General features: G+C 39.8%; 1 pseudogene; it reads right to left on the reverse strand.

Annotated features, from left to right (window-relative positions):
• Positions 1-17845: 17845 nt before the first annotated feature.
• Positions 17846-20746, reverse strand: LOC107826456 (serpin-ZX-like; annotated as a pseudogene).
• Between the last annotated feature and the right edge of the window lie 3655 nt (positions 20747-24401).

Genomic DNA, 24401 nt, shown 5'->3' on the forward strand with positions numbered 1-24401 from the left:
ATCGGTAGCATCAGGCCTGGCCGGAAGACCCCTTTTAGCAGTTGACTCTAGCTCACGGGCTTTAGAAATTTCGGCATCAAAGTCAATGACACCCGCTTTAGCCTCTTCCAAGGTTTTCTCCTCATGTTGTATATAACATATATTTTTTCAACAACGAGGGAAGTCGCTCAGTGCTTGAGTTCTTCTTTAAGTTAGTCAATCTCGGCAAAAAGATTTTTCCGCACGGATCTAACGGATCGGAGGCTGACATCAACATCACGGATAGTAGAGCTGAAAAGTCTATTATGCTCAACGGTCTTCTTATACTTCTCCTCCAATTAAACATACTTCACCCCGGCAGCAGCAAGCTCTTCAGTTTTGGAGTTCAAGGCCACCTCCAAATTATATAATCTTTCAGCGGAAGCAGCCTCGCGATCAGATGCAGCAAGTACGACGCTATGGACTTCAGCCCATTTGGCCCTAGCCTCTTCAATTTAAACCCTCAACGGGGCAATCTTGTTACACCCCATATTTTCGTACGTGAAAGTATGCCATAAGTGAATTGATGAAAGCTCGGGAACGAGATATTACATCCCGCATTTTTGTACACTAAAATTTCGTCGTAAGTTAATCGACATGAATTCGGTAATGAGGTTATTTTGAAATTATAAGCATTATACTATTTCAAACACGTGATGAGTAAATTCGTGAAGGATAAAGGGTAAGAAAATCGAAAAAAATGAATTTCGTCGAAGTTTGACATTTTGGGATAAAATACGGTCCGAGCTAAAATACCCGGTATTTATGGACTAATATCATACAAGGTACCACATGGCCATGATAGTGAGGTGTATAAAGTGTGTTAAAAGTGAGTAGTATTTTAAGTAATTTGAGATAATTCTTAATTATGTGAGTAATTGGTTAATTATTAGTTTAATGGGACATTAACTATGTAATTAAGGAATTAAGTGGATAATTGTTGGATAAGCCTAAAGGGCTCAACGTGGCAGCAAATCAAATTAGGAGATAAATGACTCTTTGGTTTGCAAACTATGTGGCATAATTAGAACAATGGTTGGCTAAGTCATCCACATAAAGTGGGGCCCACATAATCTCAAACATTCAGATTTTGTAAGTAAGATGGGTAAGTAAGATTCTGTAAGTAAGACTTTGTAAGTAAGATGGTAGGTAACGTGAGTAATTCATATATGCATCTGCGTATATCACGTAAGCACGTAAGATCTTCAACAATTCCAAGCAATGTGAGATTTTGTAATTATAAGGGAGTACGGTGCAATATTTCTCAAGAATATCGTACGAATTTTTTCCTACTTCGATCCGCCGTTACGTGTTGTCGTAATTGACGTATGTTAAAGGGATTGTCCAGAGAATAGGCTCAGGTATGTTAAGGCTATCCCTTCTTTCTTTTGGCATGATCCAAATGATACAAATGAAATGAGCAAAATACGCAACTTTCATAAATGAATCTATTCATAGAAATACTAGGGGTGTCTATATTCTTGATTCCCCACGTGTCTTATTATTCTATCATCTGTTCATGGGTGTCAGAAAATACGTAAGTTGATAAATTTATTTTATGACATTAATCAAAGGTATAATGGTCCTATGACGTTCCGAGAGATATTATTGACGTATTTCATATGCATTTCATTCATTTATACATGTACATTGACCCATGACCAGATGGCGTTATATACGCGTATATATGTATATTATATGTATATGGGATATGAAAAATGGTTATGGCGTTATATATGCACCACTACCTGATCAGCTAGTATACATTGATAATTTTGCCCACAGTGGTCGAAATGATATGATGGGATGCCCTCAGAGGCTTGATGATGTTATGAACGCATATACCAATGCATGGTATGACATTTATACGCATATGCATGACATTATAAAAATGAAATGATTCACAGAGCTATGCAGACGTACATGTCGAGTCTTTTACTCCATGTTTCTCTCATGTCTATTATTTACTGATTTTCATTCCTTACATACTCGGTACATTATTTGTACTGACGTCCCTTTTGCCTGGGGACGCTGCGTTTCATGCCCGCAGGTCCCGATAGACAGGTCGAGAGTCCTCCAAGTAGGCTATCAGCTCAGCGGAAGATGTTGGTGCGCTCCATTTGCTCCGGAGTTGCTTGTTTGGTCAGTATGATTTAGACATGTATTGTTTGGTATGGTGGGACTCTGTCCCGACCTTTATGACAATTACGTATTCTTAGAGGCTTGTAGACATATTTCATGTACGTAAAAGATTGTATGGCCTTGTCGGACTATGTTCAGTGTACGAGTGGTTATTTTGGTCTTATAGGCTTGTATGGCTTATGTATACGTTGGTATTTCATGTTGTATTCTACTTATCTCACGGTAGCCTCTCCGGCTCGGTTATCTATGATAGTATGATACGAAAGATACGTTATGTTGGTACTCGGTTGAGTAAGGTACCGGGTGCCCATCGCGGTCTATCGGTTTGGGTCGTGACAAAAGTGGTATCAGAGCAGTTCTGTCCTAGGGAGTCTATAAGCCGTGTCTAGTAGAGTCTTGTTTATGGGTGTGTCGTGCACCACACTTATAAACAGGAGGCTACATGGCATTTAAGACTGTCACCCTTTCTTCTTACTCTAGATCGTGTGGTAGAGCTCAGTTGTAAGAATTTAAACTTCCCAAACTCTACCTTATTCATAATACGACGATACCTACATCCAGAAAGATAGTTGGTAAGAGATATAGTTGTGGAAGAGTTGAGTTAGAGGAACTCGAGTTTGTATCATTCCTATGATGGATAAATGTGAGGTCTTCAGCAGAACATATGTGTACCTTACGTGTAAGCTTCTTGATAAGGAACCTTAAGGCAAGAATATCTATCCACCTCTATGGTGAAAGGCAATGAGAGATTCATAAGATAGATACAAACTTCAACAAGTAAAAGGAGCAAGATGAGAAGGGTACGAGGTACCCAGTTAATGAAGATTATCGGTATTTTCAACTCCGGCAGAAAAATATAAGCATTGTGACTTACCTTCAACAGTAACAGATGTATGTAGAATTGGCCACACCCATCTCAGTTATACCCTATTGGGGGCTAACATGTGTAGTTTAAGAAAATGACAGGATATTAGGATTCGACTGGGGTTAGAGTAACCCAAAATGGTAAATGGATTGTTTGTGTTAGTTGACATTTCCAAAGGATATTACAAAGGTGCCAATAGATCTCGTTGTGAGGCACCCAAATGGTGCACTCTAGAATATTACAATTAGATGTGAATATTAGCATGAAAAAAAATCAGAAGATAGGCACGGAAAGCCTGGAAGGAATAAATATTACCTTAGTGTGGCGCGTGTCCCTAGTAGAGCGAGAACGTTAAACAACCATAAGAGCCACTGGATGGAGCAAAGGGGAGCTAAAAGCAAAAAAATATCTTGTTCGAGTTTTCAGAATAAAGTGATAGACATAAATGTTAGCGGGAAATAAGAAAAGAGTTAATGAAGCATTATGAGTAAGATATGATATATAGATGACAACGGTAGATCAAAAAGATGACAGTATTACAGAGTCTATAGTCAATTGAAGGAAAAGACGAGAGGTGACAGACCTTGAGACAACAAAAGAGTATAGGCCATAAAGTCATATCCTCATTTCAAGAAATAAGTTCGTGACTCCAACGCGACTACCGGAAGGAAAAGTTACACCCCAGAACAATAGAAATCAGTATGGGCTGGTGAACAAGATAAACTAAACATGAATTAGGGACTGAGTGATTGGATAATAGTAAGCATCATGAGAATTTCAGCTTTCGTTCTGGCGATAATAGAGTGAACAACAGAAGAAGATTCATGAGAAATTCAAAGAATGGTCATTCAGGAAGACGCTTCCCTAAAGCAAGCAATGTGAGCAAAGTTAAGCTTAAGGGACTGTATGTGCCAGTTATACTAAGTGTCACCCTCGCGAATAAGGAATTTTATTATCCTTAATACAGAAGGATTTCCACAAGGCGAGTAAGGGTCATCGATGATTTGAAAAGATGCCAAAGATGAAGAGGTAAAATATCTATAGGTAGATCCTCGTGGCTCCAACTCCTAGTACTCCCCTAAAGGGGGGATATGGAGTGATGTGGCATTAAGTCAGAACTAAGTGGTTCTAGTAACTATGGATTATTAAAGGAAGAATGTGATAAGAATGAGAAAGGGATAAGATTGCACTTATTCAAATCCTACAGATATGCTACGATTCCAGAACATTATGCAAACACGACATCAAGGAGAGGAGGTAAGGGTTCCTGCTTGAGATGTTATTGATAGATAAGGAGCCAGTGCGGGACATAAGTTAAGATAAAGGAAATTACCCATGAAAGATTACGCAGAATATTGATATGAGAATGAGCCAATGAGTAGTTAGTAGTTGATTCAGGAAGAGCTTAGTTATGGCTAGACAAGAGGATACAGACAAATCAACAGATCGTGCAAGATAAATATAATGAACCCCAACATAGGGAATTCAGTCTTGCAGATATGACATTGTAATATGAGAAATATTCAGATAGGAGTCGGGGTAGTTAACTATCTGGGAAGACAGTCAAAACTTCAGTTCAGGAGCAACCCTACAAGCACAAGTGCGTGGAAATAAGTAACTACGGATAATTATAGGCAAGGAAGAACATCAAAAATTCCGTCAAGTATACGATGTAATAAGCTCGCAGCTTCACAAGAGTCAAAAGGTCTTCCCTAAGTACTACAACGAAAGACTAGCTGAGAAAATAAGGAAAAAGGCTTCGACCTAAGCACAGTGACCTAAAGAGGAAATTGTCATGTAAAAACAGTCGCACTACAATATTGTATACACTCCATGAGAAAGTGGCACCTACCATGGATAAAGAACGGGAAGAAAAATCAAAAGTAATATTCGAGACCATGTGAGTTGCACAAAAATTCCGGCATGCGTGGGAACTAAGATAAGCTAAGTATACACGCAACAGAAGGGCAGAAAGATCGGGAAAAGTAATAGCTTATGTTTAAAGGAAACTCAGAGGGAACAAAAGGGATTATGCACTTAAGACTTTAGAGTGATATCCATGCACCATATATGTTGACATTCATACAGCCGTAGAAGACTCCGGTATAAGTTAAAAGAAAGAATTGCGCCTAGGGCATAGACAAATGATTGAATTATCAGAAGATTGTATCATGGATATTCCATAGCGCCCATGAAAGGCTAAAGTAATAACTAATACCGTGAGCCACAGATCAGAAGATAGCTTAAGCCTACATAAAGACTGAACAGAAGGAAGAGGAAACTAAAGAGTTACAACAACAAAGTAAATCAGAAGTCTGATTATTGGACCCAGAAAATTATAGAAATCGTTATTGAGAACATTACAGGATTGCTCTTAATATCAGAGGTACAAGAGACATAGTATAGTATCCATATTCTATAATGGTCTACGATAAAGTCAGTTAGAAGAGTACCTGCCTCATAAGAAGTCAATATGAAGCTCCCACCGGAGTGTGTATGCACCAGAGGTGCAAGTATTATAATAGAGCTTCAAGTCGCGGATGTGAATTATACCTATATGGAAGGGAGGTCATGAAAGAGATAAAAGATGTGATGCGAGATTTTAAGGTAAGTAAGGTAAAGGTGAACAACGTACGAGATACTCAAATGCAGAAAGTCGTGAATAGTCCATACTTCGAATAGAAGGCTAGAAGCGATGGGATTCAGTATCCAGGAATGATAGTGGTGTCGTCAATGGCATATATCTTCCAGCCTATGGTTTCTAGGTACTTAGAGGCCTAGTTAAGAGAGTAAAGAAGAGTTTGAGACGATGTGATGTCTCGCTTGATGTTCCAAAATAACACAAGGAAAACTATGGTGCAAGCAAGTTGAAAGAAGGTTGCGAGTAGTATAACTAGATATGTGTAGGTCGCAAGCTACAGTATGGTAAATCGATAAGGTTTTAGGAAGACAAGAGTAAGGATAATAAAGGGCGAGTGAGAAGGTGATGAGAATGGATAAGTCCTTAGGATTAAGCCCATGAAAACAAGAGAACTGATGGTTTCTCTAAGTTATAGAAAACTCAGTATAGCCTGAATGAACTCAAATGAGTCTAAGACTAATAGCATTTAAAAGAGATGGAATGTTGCCCTGGTAGTAAAATGAGGGTATACTTGTGATAAATGAAGGATGACGTTTGGACCTTCGATTGAGTGATGATTTAAAGGGATTTCATGAATTGTACATGATTAAAATACCCATGTAAGTGAGTCACATTGGGATGCTATAAAGTACGGTTATTGAAGTACAGTATCGCCGCTAAGTAGATTAGGAAAATCACTTCGAATATTCCTCGATGCAACGTAAGCCCTAGTGGAAATGTTTTACGTAAGAAGTTTCAAGATATCAGTGGTAGATTGTAGATCAACATTGAGGTAAATCAACAATGGATGAATAGAAGTTACAAAGTACGAAATGAGATATGGTAATATTCGTAAGTTCGATAAAGTACCGACCGAAGGACTTTAATACACCTATAGATGCCCAGAGGGACATCTTATCAAGTTCTGTATATGTTCCCAAAGTGAGGCTTAAAGATTGGCTAAAAGATGAAGGGAAGAGTCGCATAGGAGCACATGTAAGGAAAAAGTCCTACGGGTTGCATGGCAGAAGGTAGCAACTATTACGAGATTGGAAGGATTTCGACCACAAGTCGTGGTGTGAGAAAGAGGCCTAAAGGGAGGGGATGCCCTGGCCTTTGGAATTATTCACAGAACAATTGCCTAGATGGCAAGGAGAATACTAAAGTATTCGGAAGATATAAGTTATGATAATAATAAGTGCATCAGTCAACATTCGAGGACGAATGTTTCAAAGGGGGGAATGATATTACACCCCATGTTTTTGTACGTGAAAGTATGCTATAAGTGAATTGATGAAAGCTCGGCAACGAGATATTACATCCCGTATTTTTGTACGTTAAAATTTCGTCGTACGTTAATCGACGTGAATTCGGTAATGAGGTTATTTTGAAATTATAAGCATTATGCTATTTCAAACACGTGATGAGTAAATTCGTGGAGGAGAAAGGGTAAGAAAATCGAAGAAAATGAATTTCGTCGAAGTTTGACATTTTGGGATAAAATACGACCCGAGCTAAAACACCCGGTATTTATAGACTAATACTATAGAAGGTACCACATGGTCATGATAGTGAGGTGTATAAAGTATGTTAAAAGTGAGTAGTATTTTAAGTAATTTGAGATAATTCTTAATTATATGGGTAATTGATTAATTATTGGTTTAATGAAAGATTAACCATATAATTAAGGAATAAAGTGGATAATTGTTGGATAAGCCTAAAGGGCTCAATGTGGCAGCAAATCAAATTGGGAGATAAATGACTCTTTGGTTTGCAAACTATGTGGCATAATTAGAACAATTGTTGGCTAAGTCATCCACATAAAGTGGGGCCCATATCATCTCAAACATTAAGGTTTTGTAAGTAAGATGAGTAAGTAAGATTTTGTAAGTAAGACTTTGTAAGTAATATGGTAGGTAACGTGAGTAATTCATATATGCATCTGCATATATCACATAAGCACGTAAGATCTTCAGCAATTCCAAGCAATGTGAGATTTTGTAATTATAAGGGAGTACGGTGCAATCTTTCTCAAAAATATCGTACGGAGTTTTTCCTACTTCGATCTGCCGTTACGTGTTATCGCAATTGATGTGTGTTAGAGGGATTGTCAAGAGAATCAGCTCAGGTATGTTAAGGCTATCCCTTCTTTCTTTTGGCATGATCCAAATGATACAAATGAAACGAGCAAAATACGCAACTTTCATAAATGACTCTACTCATAGAAATACTAGGGGTGTCTATATTCTTGATTCCCCACGTGTCTTATTATTCTATCATCTGTTCATGGTTCTCAGAAAATACGTAAGTTGATAAATTTATTTTATGACATTAATCAAAGGTATAATGGTCCTATGACGTTCCGAGAGATATTATTGACGTATTTCATATGCATTTCATTCATTTATACATGTACATTGACCCATGACCATATGGCGTGTGTGTGTGTGTGTGTGTATATATATATATATATATATATATATATATATATATATATGAACAGATGGTGTTATATACGCTTATATATGTATATTATACGTATATGGGCTATGGAAAAAGGTTACGGCGTTATATACGCACCACCACCTGATCAGCTGGTATACGTTGATGATTTTACCCACAGTGGCCGAGATGATATGATGGGATGCCCTCAAAGGCTTGATGATGTTATGAATACATGTACCTATGCACGACATAAAATTCATACGTATATGCATGACACTATAAGTATTTCACGATTTACAGAGTTACCCATACTTACAGGTTGGGTCATTTACTCTATATTTCTCTCATGTCTATTATTTACTGATTTTCATTCCTTACATACTCTATAAATTATTTGTACTGACGTCCCTTTTGTCTGGGGACGCTGCGTTTCATGCCCGCAGGTCCCGATAGACAGGTCGAGAGCCCTCCAAGTAGGATATCAGCTCAGCAGAAGATGTTGGTGTGCTTTATTTGCTCCGGGGTTGCTTGTTGGGTCAGTATGATTTAGACATATATTGTTTGGTATGGCGGGACTTTGTCCCAACCTTTATGACAATTATGTATTCTTAGAGAGTTGTAGACAGATGTCATATACGTAAAAGATTGTATGGCCTTGTCGGCCTATGTTCAGTGTACGAATGGTTATTTTGGTCTTATAGGCCCGTATGTCTTATGTATAAGTTGGTATATCATATTGTATTCTACTTATCTCACGGCAGCCTCTCCGGCTCGGTTATCTATGATAGTATGATACGAAAAGATAGGTTATGTTGGTACTCGGTTGAGTAAAGTACCGGGTGCCCGTCGCGGTCCATCGGTTTGGGTCGTGACAGATCTCTTGGCTAAGGGTCTCTACTTCTTACTCGCTTTGCTGCAACTGAGCCTCCAACACATTAGCCTCAATAGCTTTAGCTTCCAGTTCTGAGAGGCGAGTAGCAGTTTGGTCCCGCTCGGCCAAAAGTTGATCCCGCTCGGAGGTAGGTTCCTCCTTATCCCGAATCAACCTTTGGAGGCCCTCGAAAGCAAGAAAATTGGCGTGCAAAACAAAAAAGGCAAACTCAAAATACTACTATATCAAAGATAGAAGAGATAACAAAGGAAACGAAGAATATACCGTTATGGCGTTGTGCATAGCATTGTTCAACAAACACTCTCCTGAGAGAACTTGTATCTTTTCCCTATCTTTTATTGAAGCCAAAGGCTTCAGATTGTTAGCAAGTTCCATCGGCCGGGACAGCAGATTGCATCTGGTAGAGACCAAGAGAGTAACGTTCCTCCTCCATTGCAGATCTTCTGAAGGGGCAGCATAATTTTGCCTAAGTTCCCATGAGCTGGGGACTGGGGGAGAGGAACATCATCTTCTCGGACAGCTGCGGCCGGTGGAAATGATGAAACAGTTGTTGGTGGTAAAGGAAGAGTTGGTGAAGAAGGATATGAAGTTGATGGCGTTGTAGGATGAGAAGTGGCTACGACAAGCGTAGTGCTTCTATGTAGAGAATCCCCCTCCTCGCTGGCTTCCCCATCATCGTCAATCATCATGGTATCTATGGTCGGCCTGGGCGGGAGGCTCGTCACCACAACTTGCGGAGGCGACTCGGGAGCGACATTCTTTGCCCTCTTATTCTTTCCCCCAGCCGTGGAGGAACCTCTTCTCTTAGGTTGTTCATTCTCCGACCGGGGATTCCGAGAAGAAGCACTCGCACCAGAAAGCAGGCGTAGAGACACCTGTCTGTGTAAAAGCCTCCTGCAACAGCCTCACCCCATCAATAGGATTAGCCAAAACGTCTTCCTCGAGGATGACAACTGAGCCCTGGCGTAGACCTGAATTCAATAAAAGAGAAGGGTCAAACAACTTGCTTATATGAAAAGGTAAAAAGAAGATGAGTTCGACTTATCATGATTTTTGGCCTTCCACACGTATTTAAGGGACAGTTCTTCTCACGTGCGGGTTTCGGGCATTGTAACGCCTAAAATTTTCTGGACCCATTGGTCCAAGCCTTCAACCCTAGGTGGAACCCACCGAGTCACTGAAACAAGTAAAAGAATAAGGGTATATAACGATGTGGAATGATCTTTAACAGAAGAAAAAACTAATGGCAGACTTAAGAGCGCGGTTCCATAATTCTGGAAAGGCTGGAGCCGTGGTTGGGATGATGTCACTGGTGGCGACTGAAATGAACCGTTCCATCCACCCATGGTCATTATCATAATCCATGCTAGATAGCAGAGCATGGTGGCCACGCTTGCTGAAATTTATCATTCCCCCGCGGAAGATCTTAGGGGAATAAAGGTTCATCACTCGAGCTAGGGATAGCTCCTCTCCCATCTCCGGGCACAGGCGCCGAAGACAAGCGATTGTCCTCCACACGGAAGGACTTATTTGGGCCAAGCACACCTGGTAGCGAAGGCAGACCTCCACGATGACAGAGGCAAGCTCTCCACTCAAAGAAATGCTCCCAAAGTGAAGGGATACATGTAAAAATACGTAAAACCCTTCTTGGGTAAGGTTATCCACTCCAACAAGTCGGGAGCGATAATGTCCAAATCTTGACAGTGGCAGTCTTCATTCACAGCAGGGATACTGGAAGGACGAATGGAAGAAGGGTATACACTAACAACCCACGTACGAGAATGAATAACAGGATACTTCTCTTCAAATTTTTGGTAGTAACTAGACTCTTTGGGATGATGGTACTCACCGTAGGGGAAGCAGCATCATTAGCTTTACCTTTGCTTTTTTAAGAACTAGGGTTTCTGGAAGAAGAGGCCATTTTTTATGAGAAAGAAGGTTTTCTCTCAAAGAAGAAAGTTAAAGAAAGGTTAAAGACGAAGTATAAGTTGAGTAAAGATTTAGAGTATTATGAATTGTAAATGAAGGAGGTTGAAGCGTATAAGTAAAGGTATAGGCGGCTAAAATCGTGGTCATAATTACCTCGATTACCGATAAAAGTGATGCTAAATCGTGGGATGACGCGTGTTCGGGGTATTAAATACGGAGAAATGTGCATCTAATCAACCGTCAGAAACTTTTCAGAGGGAGTCAGTGAAATTCCCGCCAAATAAGGTATTTCTACTAACTTCCGGGTGACACAAAGTTATGCCACCAGAAAACAGGGGGACTATCTGTATAGAGTAAAAATATGTTTATATTGAATGATTGCATGAGGAAGTGATACGTGGAGCCGAAAACAGAAGATAGTTGAATCTGAAGGCAACGATCCCGTCTGTTACCAGAGAGAATGACACTCATAAAGATGAAATACATGCCCGTCACCCGGTAGCATTTAATGAGGAATATTCTACAGCATTAAGTACACGGCCCGTTACAAGGAATATGGCATTCACTGCCTGCAGTTACATATTCTTCAATGGCCCTCGTAATTAACATTAAAGATGAGCTTGATCCTACGACCGTGTTCCCTAGGTGCAACTATAAATAGTGAGTTCTATTATCATTGTAGAGGACAAAAAATTTGCTGGCAAACATACACTACACTTTATTCAAAGCTCAATATAATTTTATCTTCTTGTTTATCGATATCGTTGCTATTGTCCCCGGAGGCATAAATCACGTATAAATTTAACAGTACCATTTTACAGGTAAACAGACTTCAATTACTAATAATTACCTATTAAAGCTGAATACGCACACATATGTAATGCAAATATAGTTATCATGAATTCTAGCTCCACCCCTATTCATTAAAACGGCTTACTTCGTTATAAAATCTTCCGAGTGGGTGTGTGTGGGGGATTGAGATTAAAGATATCTATAAACACAGTACCCATGCAAATATTTATTTAAAAGTCGAAAGGAGATAAAAAGGGAATTTATCAACAAATCCATGAGCATTATCTAAAGCCTCTGACGTTCAACGGGAAAGCGAGGATGATAGTGTGGACAATAAACTTAAAACAAGGGCTTCGTTCCATTTAATATAGCGAGCAAATAGAAAAGAAAATCCATTTCCGAGGTTATAGAGAAAAACCTTAGTATACATGATTTAACGCAGTTTTAACTGCAAGAATTAACTTTAATAGAAAGTGGATGAGCTAGCAACAATTTCTAACTTGCTTCAAGCTGTGCCATCTTGAAACATCTACTTCTCCACAGTTAGCATGTTCATCATATGCACCCTCTTTTTGGCCAGGCAAACAGAACAGAAAACACATGTAGCAAAACAACCATGACTAGAAACTGAAATACCAGACAAACCTTTGATGTCATTGTTTCAAAGTACAAGGTTGTTTACCGGAAAAATCGGATAACGTTAGATTTGTGGATGGTTCTAAGGATATGCGATATAATTTAATATAAATCGCGTAGAGAAATGGAAATATTTGTATTGTTGATTGTAAGAACGAAAATAATAAGCAAAAAGAATGAATAAGTAAAACAAGCACAAGGGGATTACTATCAATATAAGAAGTGATCTTTTTATGTTCAGCCCCCTCTAGCTTACAAGGATTCCCCCTTAAGAGGGTCATTACCAAAAAATAATAAAATAAAACATGTAGTGGAAGACCCATGATGACTTGTCTCTTCCTTGATTCCCGCCAAGATTCTCTTTCTTGGTGTGGTTGCAACGGCTCTTGTGTGTGAGCTCGATACTAGCTCGAACTCGTTACTGGGTCAGGCCCTTCGGTCTTGGATCGAGTTCGACCTTCGAGATGGGCGTCGTGCATTTCCGACCTCAAAGCAGTGCCTTGCGGATCGATTCGGTCACGGGCTCGATATGATTATCGAGCCGCCTCCTCGAGCGACCTTCGGGCTCGAGGTTTGTTAGTACCGACCTCAGAGCTCACTCCCAAAATCTCATTCCGACTTCTTAACACTCAAACTCGATTGAACGTAGGAAGGCCAAAATCTATTTCGACCGTATACAGATAGTCCCCTCGTTTCTCGGAAAAGGATGTGGCGAGAAACGATATGATTTCCCAGCAGCTCGATCGGAAATACACTGATGTTTTTATCGATCCCGACCATGACGTATGTAATGCTCGATCATCTTATGTGTCTTTATAGTCCCCGACTTTATCGAGAATTCTCAAATTTTTTCTTCCCCGGTGGGAATTGCCAGTTACCTTCGGTCTTTGGTAACTGGAGAAGATCAATCAGTGATGAATGCGGAGGGGCTTCCTGTCTTTTCAACGAGGCCCAACATGCTTTGAATATATTTTTTTTTTGAAGAGAAATGGCCTTTCAAACTAAATAGACAGTTTGAATTTAAATCTCTGTTGCCTTCGGGCCTCATGGGTAGTCCCCTCTGCTTTATCGGGCTCGAGCGTCCTTCAGCTTAAATAGTCAAGTGTTTGTTTTAATTAAAAGAAATGAGTAGTTTTGCTCGAAATAATGTAGCCCGTAGGCGTAATAGTCGAGCGAGTGATGGCTCGAACTCAAAAAAAAGATAGCCCGTAGGCTTAGCAGTCGGGTGAATGATTCAAACTTGATGCAATGTAGCCCGCATGTGTAATAGTCAAAGTAGCCCGTAGGCATAATGGTCGAGTGAGTGATTGCTCGAACTCCAAATAAAGGTAGCCCGTAGGCTTGGCAGTCGAGCGAATGAGTCGAACTCGATGCAATGTAGCCCATAGGCGTAATAGTCAAAGTAGCCCCTAAGCTTAATGGTCGAGTGAGTGATTGTTCGAACTCGAAATAAAGGTAGCCGGTAGGCTTGGCAATCGAGTGAATGATTAGAACTCGATGCAATGTAGCCCGTAGGCGTAATAGTTAAAGTAGCCTGTAGGCTTAATGGTCGAGTGAGTGATTGCTCGAACTCGAAATAAAGGTAGCCCGTAGGCTTGGCAATCGAGCGAATGATTCGAACTCGATGCAATGTAGCCCGTAGGCGTAATGGTCGAGTGAGTGATTGCTCGAACTCGAAATAAAGGTAGCCCGTAGGCTTGGCAGTCGAGCGAATGATTCGAACTCGATGCAATGTAGCCCGTAGGCGTAATAGTCAAAGTAGCCCGTAGGCTTAATGGTCGAGTGAGTGATTGCTCGAACTCGAAATAAAGGTAGCCCGTAGGCTTGGAAATCGAGTGAATGATTCAAACTCGATGCAATGTAGCCCGTATGCGTAATAGTCAAAGTATCCCGTAGGCTTAATGGTCGAGTGAGTGATTGCTCGAACTCGAAATAAAGGTAGCCCGTAGGCTTGGCAATCGAGCGAATGACTCGAAATCGATGCAATGTAACCCGTAGGCGTAATAGTTAAAGTAGCCCGTAGGTTTAATGGTCGAGTAAGTGATTGCTCGAACTCGAAATAAAGGTAGCCCGTAGGCTTGGCAATCGAGTGAATGATTCAAACTCGATGCAATATAGCCCGTAGGCATAATAGTCAAAGTAGCCCGTAGGCTTAATGGTCGAGTGAGTGATTGCTCGAACTCGAAATAAAGGTCGAGTGAATGATTCGAACTCGATGCAATGTAGCCCATAGGCGTAATAGTCAAAGTAGCTCGTAGGCTTAATGTTCGAGTGAGTGATTGCTCGAACTCAAAATAAAGGTGGCCTGTAGGCTTGGCAATCGAGCGAATGATTCGAACTCGATGTAATGTAGCCCGTAGGCGTAATAGTTAAAGTAGCCCATAAGCTTAATGGTCGAGTGAGTGATTGCTCGAACTCGATATAAAGGTAGCCCGTAGGCTTGGCAATCGAGCGAATGATTCAAACTCGATGCAATGTAGCCCGTAGGCATAATAGTTAAAGTAGCCCGTAGGCTTAATGTTCGAGTGAGTGATTGCTCGAACTCGAAATAAAGGTATCCCATAGGCTTGGAAATCAAGTGAATGATTCGAACTCGATGCAATGTAGCCCATAGGCGTAATAGTCAAAGTACCTCGTAGGCTTAATGGTCGAGTGAGTGATTGCTCGAACTCGAAATAAAGGTAGCCCGTAGGCTTGGCAATCGAGTGAATGATTCGAACTTGATTCAATGTAGCCCGTAGGCGTAATAGTCAAAATAGCCCGTAGGCTTAATGGTCGAGTGAGTGATTGCTTGAACTCGAAATAAAGGTAGCCCGTAGGCTTGACAATCGAGTGAATGATTCGAACTCGATGCAATATAGCCCATAGGCGTAATAGTCAATGGTCGAGTGAGTGATTGCTCGAAATAAAGGTAGCCCGTAGGCTTGGAAGTCGAGCGAATGATTCGAACTCGATGCAATGTAGCCCATAGGCGTAATAGTCAAAGTAGCCCGTAGGCTTAATGGTCGAGTGAGTGATTGCTCGAACTCGAAATAAAGGTGGCCCGTAGGCTTGGCAATCGAGCGAATGATTCGAACTCGATGCAATGTAGCCCGTAGGCGTAATAGTCAAAGTAGCCCGTAGGCTTAATGGTCGAGTGAGTGATTGCTCGAACTCGAAATAAAGGTAGCCCGTAGGCTTGGCAATCGAGTGAATGATTCGAACTCGATCCTGTTTGCATAATAAATCTTGAACATAGAATATCGGTAAGGAGGAGAGCTTTCTTTGCAGGTCATTATACATGGGTTCATGTTTTGCGTCAGGGCTCGGGCCAACTATATAAGCATGGTTCGTTTTGACCGTTTGGCCCTTATAACGTTTCCCGTTGAGACAATGTTTGTCATGAAATAACGAAGTAATTTCCTTTGCACCGAACTTGATAATCATCACAGATGCGTTCAATGATAAAGCCCCCTGTGTACGAGGTTGATTTTAAAGTGGCCTCGAAAACTCAGCAGTAGTATCGTTTCCGCTATATGGCTAGTATCGATCTCTGGTCGACTTTTGCTTTTTCGTAATGGTCCTAGAAGTCAACTGGTCATCTTCGACTCTTTCTTTGGATTGATATCGATTGTGCACATCGGTCCAAGTAATAGCTGGGTACTCGATCAGATTTTGCTTCAGCTGCCGCGAAGCCCTCGAGCTCCGCTCATTTAGACCTTGAGTGAAAGCTTGAACAACCCAATCGTCTGTGACTAGTGGCAGATCCATTCGATCCATTTGAAAACGAGCTACGAACTCCCTTAGCATCTCGTTATCCTTTTGCATTACCTTGAACATGTCCGACTTTCTGGTTTCGACCTTTATGGCTCCGGCATGAGCTTTTACGAAGCAATCTGCAAGCATAGCAAAAGAATCAATGGAGTTAGATGGTAAATTATGATACCATATCATTTCCCCTTTTGACAGGGTTTCACCGAATTGTTTTAATAATACAGATTCGATCTCATCATCTTCCAAATCATTGCCCTTGATGGCATACGTGTAAGAAGTGATGTGCTCGTTGGGGTTGGTCGTTCCGTTATATTTGGGTATTTCGGGCATACGAAATTTTTTGGGGATTGGTTTAGGGGCTGCACTCAAGGGAAAAGGCTTTTGAATGAATTTTTTCGAATCTAGCCCTTTTATCATTGGTGGAGCCCCCGGGATCTGGTTCACCCTGGAATTATATGTTTCTACTTTTTTATCGTTGGCTTCGACTCGTTTTGTGAGTTCCTCGAGTAATTTAGTAATTTCGGGAGTAGTCCCCGATTCTTGCTCATTTCGCTTCTCTATGGCTCGTTCCGTTCTGTGGGTGACTTCTCGAAGCGGATTGGGCTCCGGCCTGCTTTGTACCTGAGTTTGGCTCTGCAACTGAGCTATCGCTATTTGCTGGGCTTGCAACATCTCGAAGATCATCCGTAAGCTGACTCCGATCTCCTCCACGTTATGGGTGTCTCGAGCTACGGATCGAGTACCACCCTGAATGCTCCTTTCCAGTTCGGAACACTGATTCGCCTTTAGAGCTATTTGTGAATTGACATCCAATGATACTTCGACTCGAATTTTGGGTGCTTCGATTCGAGCCTCAGCGCCTTCATCGAGTGGCCTTCCGGCCCCGGGTGCCAAGTTGTTGGTTTCATCTTGAAGGCCGGCTTCGTGGTCAATAGGTAAAGCCATTGCTGATTTGAAGTTGCAAACTGGCGTGTACTTTAGGTTTATATCAAACGATCACTGTTACCCTTAGCCCCACGGTGTGCGCGAAACTGTTTACCGAAAAAATCAGATAACGTTAGATTTGTGGATGGTTCTAAGGATATGCTATAAAATTTGATATTAATCGCGTAGAGAAATAGAAATATCTGTATTGTTGATTGTAAGAACGAAAATAATAAGCAAAAAGAATGAATAAGTAAAACAAGCACAATGGGATTACTATCAATATAAGAAGTGATCTTTTTATGTTCAGCCCCCTCTAGCTTACAAGGATTCCCCCTTTTATAGAAGAGGGTCATTACCAAAAAATAATAAAATAAAATATGTAGTGGAAGACCCATGATGACTTGTCTCTTCCTTGATTCCCGCCAAAATTCTATTTCTTGGTGTGGTTGCAACGGCTCTTGTCTCTAAGCTCGATACTAGCTCGAACTCGTTACTGGGTCGGGCCCTTCGGTCTTGGATCGAGTTCGACCTTCGAGATGGGCGTCGCGCATTTCCGACCTCGAAGCAGTGTCTTGCGGATCGATTCGGTCACGGGCTCGATAGGATTATCGAGCCGCCTCCTCGAGCGACCTTCGGGCTCGAGGTTCATTAGTACCGACCTCAGAGCTCACTCCCAAAATCTCATTCCGACTTCTTAACACTCGAACTCGATCGAACGTAGGAATGCCGAAATCTATTTCGACCGTATACAAAGGTACAATCAAAAGCATAAGTAGGATTCATGAAGGGTCCATGACGATACTTTTCCATAATAAATTACTTTCTAGTAAGGGGGGTTGGGGAAACTATGGGCACCAACTAAATAGAAGAAGCAGAGAGCACAATATCAATCTCCAGGTAGTGGTAGCGACTTGCTCAAAGGGAGAATTAAGGACAAATCGACCTACATGTAGGGGTACAACTTACTCAAGGAGAGGATTAAGGACGCTACCTGCAAACAATACCACGCCTGTTTCATCTTCTCTAATCAGAAAGAGAAACGGATGATCAGCAATGAAGTCTACTTTCTCTCGTGAATGAAAAGACCTTAGGCCAAACACAGCAGTGGTTGCAGCAGCAGCTTCTGTGCCCTCTTCATCTACCTCAATAAAGGACTTATGAAAGATGCTATCAACATACAGGCCCTCGTTACAAATGGTCTCCACCATCTCGGTGAGGTCATCGCCAGAGAAAGGCGATACCACGCCTAGCCCTTTCAGAACTTCAGAAGCTTCAAATCCAAAAGATATTTTAAATTTGGGGATACGAAATTCACCAACTCCAACCTTCACATGTGGAAGGTGACGCTCCAAGAATTCAGAGTCAGAAGTGACTTTTTCCACCAGGCCTGGCGGTCCATCATTCGCATCAGGCAGAAAGAAATACATGGAGAAATGACGCCTATCCAAGCCACGTTTATAAGGAAGCCTCAGCACCTTGAAGCCTTCATAAGCTTTTACATATCGCTTCCTCTGGCTAGTCATGAAGGGCACTTCAACGGAGGTCCCATTGAGAAGGTGGAACTCACTGTCCTTTGTCATTGATGCATTGAACTTCTCATCCCAGACACCTTTGAAGTAAAGTGAGTTGCAAAGACAAGTCTGGTTAAATGGTCAACTTGTCAACAGGTAGAATTTCTTTGACGAGACCGGCTGTCTCCTTTTCAGCCCATTGATTCACTTGATTGACCACCTCAAGAGGCTACATCACCAACAAAAATTTGTAAACCAAATATGTTTTTTCTTTAATAACCATTGTAAAACAAATATGGAGTATATGCAAAGGATTCTATTTAACTTTCCTTTTATTTATTTCTAACCTTTTTTCCTGACAGAGGTCAGAAGAACTATCAAAGCTAATATTGCTAAGACCCTAAAAATGAAGTCGAAGAATATATATAGCATGCTTCCTAAGAAATGAATTTACAACTTCTTCAATCTCCTGTGGCAATACATCAATATTTGAGACCATAGTGAATACTCAGAAGTCAGAAGAACTATCAAAGCAAAAATTGCTAAGACCCTAAAAAAAGTCGAAGAGTATTGCATGTTTTCTAAGAAATGAATGTAAAACTTCTTCAATCTCCAGTGCATGTGGAGATAAATAAGCATAGTGAAAATATGTGAGACACCGTTCATTGGCATGCTGTTTATCGGAATTTGCATAAATTTAACCCCTGTGCTCATAGATCTATCCCCAGAGCTAAGCGAAATAAGGTAACACACAAAGATAAAGCCCAAAGTGCTACAATATTGAAACGCACCATCTCTGATCTAGCTAAAAGATGAACTGCACCATCTCTGACCTACCTAAAAGCAGAAACGCAAATCCCTCGAGCATAAAAGATAATCATACTGAATTTCATATGCAAGACAAGGCTGTTTCTGTTGGCCCTATTGGTTAAAAGATGTTTCAGGGCCAGGCAATCCACAAGAACAAAAAAGCCAGGCTCCATAGGAGTAGGAAGAATTTATAATGAAACTGTTACTTCTGGTGTTCTAGTTTACAATCCATTCACCACATTACCTGACCCAGCTAACTTGACAGTTCACAGAGCTGAAAAAATTAATACTGGTACACAACTTAGCACATTATAGTATTTCAATTTAAGCTGCATACACATCCTAGGTGATTATCAGCTGCAAAATAAAGCCTATGGTAGGTAGAAAGTATGACAAATCCCCATGATACTAAGTATTTAAGGAAAACCAGGAAGGACAAAGAAAGAATTCACGCAATAGATTTCCTTATACGAAAATGATGCCATAAAGCAACCTCATAATTAAATCAACCAAGAATCGATCCCAAATTAGTGGGTTAGAAATTCAAGAATCCTCTGTTCTAACCCATTTATTGTCTGTTCATTCAAATATTAAAAAGATCTGATTTTTACGAGCTCAGATATCGCATTGATCCCTGCTCAAACATAGAGGAAGCTATTGTAAGAACTCAATTATTCTTAACACATTCAGCAATAAAAAAGGAAATTTTATACTTAGGGGATATTCTACCTTGGCAAGAAGACCTCCGATAGAGAAAACTTTTGTCTACCGACAAGCATCCTAAACAGCAAAGACGAACTCTAGTGAACTACCTAATCAATGGTAGGAGTATTAAAAAACTAACCTTGGACGTAAAATCAACAGAAAGAGAAGTAGCCTTGTAAACATTGTCCACAATCTGTTGGAAAGAAGGCTTAAAAATCGCACAGTGATCGACCCAGACGCTGTTAGCGGCAGACAAACGAGGGCCACCATTGGGGCTACCATCAGGAAGGACACAGTCGACGAGCTGAGAAGAGAGATAGTTGATTTCATCAGTAGAATTGGATTTGAGGAAAGAGAGAAGCTCGTCACGGCTTGGACCAGCTGAACCCGCCGTCATGAGACCCAACACTACTTGCATCAACAACGGAGAGAAGACCATGTTATTTTCCCCTTTATGAACCGCCGTTGGAACAACACGATTGGCTAAGGTTAAGTATACATCTGTTTGTTTCCTGATCGATCCTCGAAGGACCTTTGCTACCGACTGTTGGCCTTCAAAATCGCTGAAGAATACATGCCTTGCAAGCTTCAAAGAGACATCCCTCTGCTGCTTAAACAGTCTCCGGAGTTGAAACATATTCGGATGAGTGAATTGCAAGGAAAAATTCGGTGTCCTATGGGCTATGAAGTAGCGAAGAAACCCTAAGTCTTTTTCATAGTTTTATTATTACTAGTTTCTCGCCTCAACTTATGTAGTGCATGGTTGTTAGAACTAAATTTTGGAGAAAATAAAAACAAAATGGTGGACTTGTAACCTGAAAAACAATCTTCAACATAGTTTCATGCATGCTGTTAAATTATATACCAACAAGTTAATTTCATGCAAATAAATTAATATATTATAAGAGCATGCTGCTAAATTATATACCAATAAATTAATCAATTTCATGCAAATAAAATATATTTTAAGATCATTGGGTTTTATTTAGTTTAACTAATATTTGTAGAAGTTGGATTCATGCATAAATCACAAAGATAGGAATTTAAAAAAAAGGTTAAGTAAAAAAAAAGTAGAATCCGATTGTATGACCACTTTTTTTTTCATGGCTCTTTGATAGTATTGCTTTTCGATTGTAACAGACTAACAAGCTACTAATCTGATTTATGATTCACTATTACTTTTCGTATCCTTCTTGATTAACGTGTTAGTAATTCATAAAATTGAATAAGTATATAAATATTAATACACAAAAAAAAAACATAAACAATTAAATAATTAGTTACGTTTAAATGCATGAGTAAGTTTATAAAGGTAATTCTACGCATATGAGCTAACATCGACCATGCTTAATTACCTAATATGACTCTAGATTCCCGTACAAATGCTAACATAATTTATGTAAGTAACAACAATTGTTGATAGTTCATTGTAAAAATATGGCGTCAATCTAGTAAAGCATAAATTGAGAGAGCATCAATGTATAATCTTCTTAATATCCAATTATCCTCGTTGCTTCTTGTTCTCCTTTTTATTTCTTCCATCTTTGACATGTTTAAATATCTCAAACACAAAATAATACTTGATTCATAAAACATTTGTTTCGATAAGTTCTGTTGCAACTGCATCATTATTTTCAAACTTATTATTGGAAAATTAATTTATAACGATACCAAAATACGTTAAAACGAAAGCTAGAGGACTTGGTTTAACCTTATGAAGCAGTTTCAAAATACATCCATTTCACCAAAATGCATATGCCTAAGTTAACTTCACTAATCAAATCTATATTTTTTACAAATCCAGGTAAGCAATTTGTATTGAATATTAAAGTCGTTTTACGGAAAAAAACATAACATAAAGATGAATGAACCAAATATATTCTCACCTCAACTATCTAATATTAGTAAATTCCTATATTATGAACACTTTCGAAATTGAAGACTATGAAGGAATTTCAAAAAGATAAGTAGATTAGGCATGAAGTCAAATCTACATATACCTTTTCCTCTAGCACCAAACTTCTAAAAAATATAATTGTATGCTTCAATCACACCTTTATAACAAAAACAAAACAAAAAATCAGAGGGAGTCATTCTTGGTGACTAAAGAATACCATAAAATCAAAGAATAAGAGAATATCATATTACTCATTGTGCGAATAGATACTTAAAAATATATTTTTTGAATTTAAAGTCATAAAAAGAAGCAAAGAAGAGAGACATAAAATATCAAGTCACATGTTGCATGCACAAAGCACAAATTGATGCAAGGATCTATCCCATCGTTTTTGGCATTGCTACTTGCAATTCTCTCGCTACCTAAGAAATAGTATATATGCTCTCTTAGGTAGTGAGAGAATTGCAAGTACTCCGGTATACTTCAGTATATTATACTGGAGCCAGCAAGTATATTGTCTAACACATTGAAATTGCAGTACTCTAGTATACTCCAGTATATTATATCGGAGCCAGCAAAGTATACCGGTCCAGTATAATATGCTGGAAGTTCATACACATGTGCACCGAACTCCAGTATATTATGTTGGACCGGTCTCTGTTGCAGCAAAATAGTGGCTATTTTTCAATGACTTGGCAAACACCGGCTATTTTTGAATGACCAGTCCGAAAACTGGCTAGCCCGTACTATTTTAACAATCTCTTCGCGGTGTAAATCTCCTCCGAAGGGAGATTTGGGTTTGATACATTAGAGATGCATAATTATACATCTTCGTATTCACATGTATATTTATCGTGTCATATTTTGTCTATATAAGGGATTGTATGTGTCTAGAGCTTTAAATTGATCAGAATCAAGTTAAGGGTACGTGCCTATTTTACTTTTTTTCTTCCATGGACATTGTCGTCTTTATATTATGTTGTCAACAAATACCTCACCCATCAACTTGGTGCAAAAGGTTGTTTCTAATTTTTTTCATTTAATTTATAGATTTATTTTTGTATTTTCGTACGATTTTTTGTTTTATATAAATTAACCGCTATTTTGACAATATTAAGATTATGTATATATTAATTTTAATCAGTGGAGACGTGATGGTCGATTCTCGACTAAAGCAGCAAGATGAATTTTGAGAAATTAAGACTAAAGATAATTGTGGATTTGACTTCATTAAATAATAATAAGTAGGTGTGTAGTGTGTGAGTGCATTTTTTATTTTCCTATTTTTCATTCGTTAATTCGAATGTCATATCTTTCAAAAGTATAAATACTGAGAATGATCTTCAATACCTATAGTCTAGCTTTATTATTTTGGTTAGACCGTAAAAGAAAAGCAACATATTGTGGTAGTGATCATGCTATCGTAGTATGCTTGAGCGACGACTTATAAAAAAGTCGCTCCAAGAATTCGATTGTTCATCGTGATCGGTAAGATGCAATTCCCTCCCTTGTAGCATGGCCAAGTGGTGAAGTTGTCGCGCACTAACTTGTTGAAATAACTCGCGGGCATTACTAAGGTCAAAATGCTTGGCCATCTTCTCTCTAGAAACCTTGCACATTTGCGGACCTCGTTGTGGACGCTTAACACGATAGTTGGTGTCAAAATATGCTCCTATCCATCTATATACATAATGAATAGGAAAGAGTGCTTTGTAGACGCCCAAATCTTGAGAAGTGGAGTTCTCTTTAAAGCCATGGTAGATACTTGCAAGGGCTGAAACCGCCAAGGAAAACTTCTCTCCATGAACCATCAAACTCGCGATTTTGAAGACACTAGCACGAATGTAGTCGATCTTCTTGTTGGAGAACACAAATTTGCAAAGCCAACATGTAAGGAAAGCCGCCAAATAAGTCTCAGCTCTGAGTGACTCCTCCACACCAAGCTCAACAAATAGGGCATTCTCCTCGTTGGTTCGTGGTAGGAAGCTCGCATCAATATTTCTAGAAGGATTATGATTCAACTTTGGCCTTGTAGTCCAATTCCTTGATGACTTTTGCGGAGGCTTGGCATACCTACTCGGACCTCGAAACCAAAACTCCACCCAATCATGAATGGAGACCCCGTAGACATCATCCTTCATGAGTTTGTAGAATGCCGAGAACAGGTGCAGACAACTTCTTGAGAGGAAAGGTTTTCCTTGATCGCCCGCTTGTGTCAACTCCTTAGCTGAGGGGATAACTTCGTCGTTGAAGGACCCATGCACCGGAAGGCCTCCGATTGCTCGCAAGTCCCACAAAGAGATGGAGAGTTCATGTCACGACCCAAAATCCAACTAGTCGTGATGGCACCTAACCCAACCTGCTAGGTAAGCCAATTATCAACTATCCAATTCCATTAACAATTATTAAAACTGTTTAAGTAAAGAAAAATCTTAATCTTATACATTCCCCAAGAACTG

The sequence above is a fragment of the Nicotiana tabacum genome, chromosome 19 (genome assembly GCF_000715075.1).
Source record: "Nicotiana tabacum cultivar K326 chromosome 19, ASM71507v2, whole genome shotgun sequence".
Taxonomy (NCBI): domain Eukaryota; kingdom Viridiplantae; phylum Streptophyta; class Magnoliopsida; order Solanales; family Solanaceae; genus Nicotiana; species Nicotiana tabacum.